Source organism: Rattus norvegicus, chromosome X (genome assembly GCF_021556685.1).
Source record: "Rattus norvegicus strain SHRSP/BbbUtx chromosome X, alternate assembly SHRSP_T2T, whole genome shotgun sequence".
Lineage (NCBI taxonomy): Eukaryota > Metazoa > Chordata > Mammalia > Rodentia > Muridae > Rattus > Rattus norvegicus.
In genome coordinates this window covers 18,538,067-18,545,864 of record NC_141554.1, presented here as the reverse complement: position 1 = coordinate 18,545,864, position 7,798 = coordinate 18,538,067, and positions in this window count along the sequence as shown.

Sequence of the window (7,798 nt, the reverse complement as noted above, 5' to 3'; positions counted from 1 at the left end):
AGATTTTGACATGGGTGGTATTTCCACTGGAGTGAGCTTTTTCATCTCTAGTCCATAATAAACAATCAAACCATTTGTTTGGATGTGATGGCTCTGGAAAGGTGGAGGCTCTAGCCTCAGTAGCCAGTCTACCACAGGGTAGAGAAATTTGGCTCCCAAATCCAGTTCTGAAATGAGAAGATCAGGAAGGCTTCCTGGCTTTCACAGGTCAAGTCTGTGATTAAGGATCAGTGCTGGGGTTTTTACTATCTTGACCCTCCTCCCCTGAGAGCTCTTTTTTCTATGCTATTAATCACGCTTTTGTCTTAGCTTCTTGCTGGCGAGGAGGAACAAGAGGAAGTTTGGGAAAAATAGTTGAAGCCTAATTGCTGCGGATGGGTGTGCAGTGAGCCTAAACGCCTTCCACATTATTTGAAGAATGGCTTGAAGATGAAGAAAAGGGAATTGTGACCTTCCTAGAAGTTTGATGTGACAAATAATTTCTTTAAATTTGACTCTATTTACTCATTCATTCATTCATTCATTCATTCATTCATCCACTCATTTATATTGGGGTGGAGGAGGCTTGTACCATGATCAGTATATGGAGGTCAGAGGAAAACTTGGTTGGGTGCTCTCCTTGCGCCATGTGTGTCCTAGGACGCTAAATCAGTTGCCAGGCTTGGCAGCGAAGCGCTTTTGCCCACTCAGCCGTTTTCATCAGATTAAATTAGCATCCTTATGACACTTACTTTTTATTAATGGCACGTGGAAGACGGAAATCTTTCATTTTTCCCTACATTTTTCATAAGGATGTCTTGAGCAAGCCGAAGTAAAAGCCAAGGTTGAAGGAGTAGATAGTAGGAACAACTGAGAACACTTCTCTTCCTGTTTTCTTCTTCTTTTCTCTCCCCATTCCTCCTCCCCCTCTTCTTCGTTTCTTGTGCAGTGAACAACTGAATTTTCTTGGTTCATTTTTCACCCACCTGCTTTGTCTGCCCCATCTATGTAATCATTTTTTACACGACCTTTTATGTGCAGGCAGGATGGGATGCAGGCAAAGTGCATGAAGAGGGCACAGGAAGACTTTGCTGGAGTCAGCTCTTCCCTTCCAGCCAGGGCTCGAACTCAGCTTGGCACACTTGGGGGCAAGCACCTGCCCTTTCTGGGCTGGACCATTTTGAGGGACCTTGTCTGCCTTCCTAAGGCCCACTTCCACATCAGTGCCACCTCTCACATGCCGTGTCTGTAGAGATATCCTAGACCAGTAAACTAGCCTCAAAAGGGCCATAAAAATTTTGGGTCCAAGGCATGGTCAAATATCAGTGAGCATTCTAGTCTTTGATCCAGATTTGATGAGATCCAGATTATACTTTATGTAAGTCTACTAGAATGTCGGCTCCAGATGTGCAGGGAGAGAGTTGCCTAAAAGCAGATTTCCAGGGTTAAGCATACACACTAGGTTTTCAAAGGACCCATGTTGAAAGATAAGATTAAGAAACAGGTGACACCGGTAAACATTGCATGTTTGAGGTCAGCTCCAAATACCACTTTTATTGTTCTAACCTCGATCCTGCCCAAATCAGCACTGTCTGAATCATGTCCGAGGTAGAGAAACAGAAAGGGACTAGGTGATCTTTTTGGCTTGTGGCTTCTGCTAAGAGTGCCAGGTCATTATCCAGGTGTGAATAGAGCTAAGTAAGGGAAACTGGGACATGAGGAAGAGGAAGCCTGAATGAGCACAGGAATAAATACTTACTGGATAATGAAGGGAAACTGTTATCCTTCATATTGCATTGAAAACTGAACACGTTTTTGGTAGGCTATTCAGTCCTAAGCTTTTTTTTTTTAATTTTTAAAAAATTTTATGGCATATGCACTAATGTTTTTCTATGACATGGCACTAATCATGAAATAACTTAAAACTAACCCTTGAAATCCCTCATCCAGCCTTGATATGGGGGTTAGTGTTTCATTTTATTGCACCTTGTTAAGCCCTTTTCAGTTGATATCTCTGAGAGTCCTGCCCTTTCTGAAGGAAAGCAGAGGAGGAGTGGACCTAGAAGCGGGGGTGGGGGTGGGGTGGGGGGTGGGGGGGTGGGGGGGTGCAGGGGAACTCGGAGGAGTGGAGGGAGGGGGAAACTGCAATCCAGTTGTATTGTATGCACAGAGAATAAATAAAGAGGAAAAGAAAAATAAATCCCAGATTGGCTTCTCTGGGACCCAAGCTCAGTTGTGAACACAGTGCAGCCACAGCTTCTTCTTTTAAAAATTACTGAAAAGCACTTGGAGAAATATTACAAATTTCATGCAAATGAATGACACCTCAAGGGATATAAGATATATCCAAAACGTTTACTAATAGTATATTGTATTTTGGTCTATTTATCTCATATTTCTCCATGTGTATGTTGTACTAACAACATATTTTATTTAATGGTGACTGCATGGAAGAACAATTTTCCAGTTGATTGTACTTTTTGTTTGTCTGTTTAATACTTACATCTTAAATCTAATTATTAGTTTAAGGGCACATCACTCAGAATATTAGTAGGCCAAAGAGGGTGTTGAGGTTAGTTAATTTTGGGGTGGGAGTGTGTAGGTGGGTGAGCACCCTCGTGGAGGTAGGAGGAGGGGGAGTGGAATGGAAGTTTTCAAAGGGGAAACCGGGAGGAGGGATAACATTTGAAATGTAAATAAACAAAATAACCAAATTAAAAAAAAAACAAAAACAAAAAACAAAAGAGTTTAGTTAATTTTAATAGTTATGGGGCTCCAGATCTAAAATGCAAATATACACGAAATGCAATTACATGAATAATCTGATACAATTTCTAATTACTCTGCTTTTGATGATAAGTGTCTACATGGCAAGTGGACATATACAAATATTGCTACTAAAAAAATATTGCTACTTGTTATAAAATGTCTTTGTTCCAGGCTTTATTCTTACAGACTTCGATATTAACTGTCACATATCCAGAAGAAAGGGTGGATTCTTGGAGACAAGGATGGCAACAGTTTTATTAATATATTTCTTTGATACGATGTTTATATGTAATTAAAAGTAAAGTGTTCTAAATTTCTTCAAAATAATTTTTTTAAAAAAAGTTATCCCAGGGTTGATAGACTAGTGGATTGTCCAGCAGAACCGCATGGTTTAAACCCCTATATGGTAGTCAGGATGTCTTTGTAAGCAACATAAATGAATAAAGTCCAAAAAATTCTTTTTTTCCCACATGGAAAGGTTTAATGAAAGAAGAGTAGAAGAGGGGAGAAGTAAAGGCCAGCCATGAGCATGTGGAGAGAATGGGGGAGGGGAATGGGGAGAGAAGGGACAGAGGGGAAGAGGGCAGGAGAGAAGAGAAGAGAAGAGAAGAGAAGAGAAGAGAAGAGAAGAGAAGAGAAGAGAAGAGCAAGTCCAAATAATTCTATTGTTTAGGATTTTCCTACCTACTTGAAGAAATTACGCAGACAGTAGATATACTTAAATTTAATCTGTGTCAAGTTGGGATTTCGGTAGTAGTTGTTATATTTTCATCTTTAATTTTATTTTAGGAGGGTGGGTGTTTTGTCTGTATATATGGCTGATCACCATGTGTGTACCTGGTGCCCAAAGAGGCTGAAAGCAGATGTTGGATCGTCTGGAACTGGAAAAAGAGGTGGCGATGAGCCATCATGCTAGGAATTGAACCTGGGTCCTCCGGAAGGACAGCCAATGTTCTTAACTGCTAAGCCACCTCCCAGAGCCCTTGGGTAGTAGCTCTACAATTTCATCTTGATCACCTTCTTTTCTCACTTCCATCGACTATTTAGATAGTGGTCTCTAAAATATATGAATTAACATTGGAAATACACTCACGCATGGAGAAATGATTAGACTGGCTGTTGGATTTAATTTGTTAGATGATAAAATACATATTCAAAAAACTACATATTCAAAGATTGTTCTGGATTAGAATTAGGAAGCACGGGCTGGAGAGATGGCTCAGCGGTTAAGAGCACCGACTGCTCTTCCAAAGGTCCTGAGTTCAATTCCCAGCAACCACATGGTGGCTCACAACCATCTATGGGATCTGGTGTGTACTTGTATACATAAATTAAATAAATAAATCTTTTAAAAAAAAGAATTAAATACTCAATAAAATTCTGGCAAACCGAATTCAAGAGCACATCCAAACAATCATCCACCATGATCAAGTAGGCTTCATCCCAGGCATGCAGGGATGGTTTAATATACGGAAAACCATCAACGTGATCCATTATATAAACAAACTGAAAGAACAGAACCACATGATCATTTCATTAGATGCTGAGAAAGCATTTGACAAAATTCAACACCCCTTCATGATAAAAGTCCTGGAAAGAATAGGAATTCAAGGCCCATACCTAAACATAGTAAAAGCCGTATACAGCAAACCAGTTGCTAACATTAAACTAAATGGAGAGAAACTTGAAGCAATCCCACTAAAATCAGGGACTAGACAAGGCTGCCCACTCTCTCCCTACTTATTCAATATAGTTCTTGAAGTTCTAGCCAGAGCAATCAGACAACAAAAGGAGATCAAAGGGATACAGATCGGAAAAGAAGAGGTCAAAATATCACTATTTGCAGATGACATGATAGTATATTTAAGTGATCCCAAAAGTTCCACCAGAGAACTACTAAAGCTGATAAACAACTTCAGCAAAGTGGCTGTGTATAAAATTAACTCAAATAAATCAGTTGCCTTCCTCTATACAAAAGAGAAACAAGCCGAGAAAGAAATTAGGGAAACGACACCCTTCATAATAGACCCAAATAATATAAAGTACCTCGGTGTGACTTTAACCAAGCAAGTAAAAGATCTGTACAATAAGAACTTCAAGACACTGAGGAAAGAAATTGAAGAAGACCTCAGAAGATGGAAAGATCTCCCATGCTCATGGATTGGCAGGATTAATATAGTAAAAATGGCCATTTTACCAAAAGCAATCTACAGATTCAATGCAATCCCCATCAAAATACCAATCCAATTCTTCAAAGAGTTAGACAGAACAATTTGCAAATTCATCTGGAATAACAAAAAACCCAGGATAGCTAAAGCTATCCTCAACAATAAAAGGACTTCAGGGGGAATCACTATCCCTGAACTCAAGCAGTATTACAGAGCAATAGTGATAAAAACTGCATGGTATTGGTACAGGGACAGACAGATAGACCAATGGAATAGAATTGAAGACCCAGAAATGAACCCACACACCTATGGGCACTTGATTTTTGACAAAGGAGCCAAAACCATCCAATGGAAAAAAGATAGCATTTTCAGCAAATGGTGCTGGTTCAACTGGAGGGCAACATGTAGAAGAATGCAGATCGATCCATGCTTATCACCCTGTACAAAGCTTAAGTCCAAGTGGATCAAGGACCTCCACATCAAACCAGACACACTCAAACTAATAGAAGAAAAACTAGGGAAACATCTGGAACACATGGGCACTGGAAAAAATTTCCTGAACAAAACACCAATGGCTTATGCTCTAAGATCAAGAATCGACAAATGGGATCTCATAAAACTGCAAAGCTTCTGTAAGGCAAAGGACACTGTGGTTAGGACAAAACGGCAACCAACAGATTGGGAAAAGATCTTTACCAATCCTACAACAGATAGAGGCCTTATATCCAAAATATACAAAGAACTCAAGAAGTTAGACCGCAGGGAAACAAATAACCCTATTAAAAAATGGGGTTCAGAGCTAAACAAAGAATTCACAGCTGAGGAATGCCGAATGGCTGAGAAACACCTAAAGAAATGTTCAACATCTTTAGTCATAAGGGAAATGCAAATCAAAACAACCCTGAGATTTCACCTCACACCAGTGCGATTGGCTAAGATCAAAAACTCAGGTGACAGCAGATGCTGGCGAGGATGTGGAGAAAGAGGAACACTCCTCCATTGTTGGTGGGATTGCAGACTGGTAAAACCATTCTGGAAATCAGTCTGGAGGTTCCTCAGAAAATTGGACATTGAACTGCCTGAGGATCCAGCTATACCTCTCTTGGGCATATACCCAAAAGATGCCTCAACATATAAAAGAGACACGTGCTCCACTATGTTCATCGCAGTCTTATTTATAATAGCCAGAAAATGGAAAGAACCCAGATGCCCTTCAACAGAGGAATGGATACAGAAAATGTGGTACATCTACACAATGGAATATTACTCAGCTATCAAAAACAACGACTTTATGAAATTCGTAGGCAAATGGTTGGAACTGGAAAATATCATCCTGAGTGAGCTAACCCAATCACAGAAAGACATACATGGTATGCACTCATTGATAAGTGGCTATTAGCCCAAATGCTTGAATTACCCTAGATCCCTAAAACAAACGAAACTCAAGACGGATGATCAAAATGTGAATGCTTCACTCCTTCTTTAAATGAGGAAAAAGAATACCCTTGGCAGGGAAGGGAGAGGCAAAGATTAAAACAGAGACTTAAGGAACACCCATTTAGAGCCTGCCCCACATGTGGCCCATACATATACAGCCACCCAATTAGACAAGATGGATGAAGCAAAGAAGTGCAGACCGACAGGAGCCGGATGTAGATCGCTCCTGAGAGACACAGCCAGAATACAGCAAATACAGAGGCGAATGCCAGCAGCAAACCACTGAACTGAGAATAGGTCCCCTATTGAAGGAATCAGAGAAAGAACTGGAAGAGCTTGAAGGGGTTCGAGACCCCAAAAGTACAACAATGTCAAGCAACCAGAGCTTCCAGGGACTAAGCCACTACCTAAAGACTATACATGGACTGACCCTGGACTCTGACCTCATAGGTAGCAATGAATATCCTAGTAAGAGCACCAGTGGAAGGGGAAGCCCTGGGTCCTGCTAAGACTGAACCCCCAGTGAACTAGTCTATGGGGGGAGGGCGGCAATGGGGGGAGGGTTGGGAGGGGAACACCCATAAGGAAGGGGAGGGGGGAGGGGGATGTTTGCCCGGAAACCGGGAAAGGGAATAACACTCGAAATGTATATAAGAAATACTCAAGTTAATAAAAAAAAAAAGAATTAGGAAGCAAAGGAAACTGTACTAAGCTTAACAGAGAGAAGTCAAAATTTCACATTAAGGGTTAATGATTTAATTATGTAAATATAAAATGGAGGAGATCTCAGAAGTTCTTATGAATATGACCTGGGAGATTTAATTGGTCTCAAGTGTAACACAAAGTAGCAAGTCTGCAAAATGTCCAAATGCTATGACTGCTGTAGCTGTGTAAACTCCTGAAGGCAGAACAGCCTGTTCTCTCTTGTGGCTTGCAGAAATGGAGGCACATTGCTTTGGAGTCACCAAATTCAGACTTATGACCGATCATGATAGGTTTTCAGCTGGGTGCAAGAGTCACTGTGTGCTAATGAGTCAATGTTTTGTTGAGGCAGAAAGGCTGGGGACCTGTTCTCCAATGGCAAACTCACTCTCTCATTCTCCTTTCTCCATCAAGGCCTGCTAGTATCCTCCTGCAGCACTTTTAACCAACTAATGTACTCTTCCTATACATGGAGCTGGAGCACAGAAGACCCCAAATTTGGACATAGGTGAAGTATATCCAGACAGAAGGGACTTAGATTAAGAAATTGCGGGGGGTGGAGGGGAGATAATGTTCCACTTTGCTCAGCTTGAGCATCAGAAAGTTCTAAAGATTTATTTTAGTTTTCCTTTCCCCTTACTTTTTTTGTGGGCTGACGTTGCTTTCATAACCCTTTTCAAGGTTGATGGCACTATTTTAAAGTAGGACGTACTGTTCTCAGATTCTTAGGCCAGAACACTAGT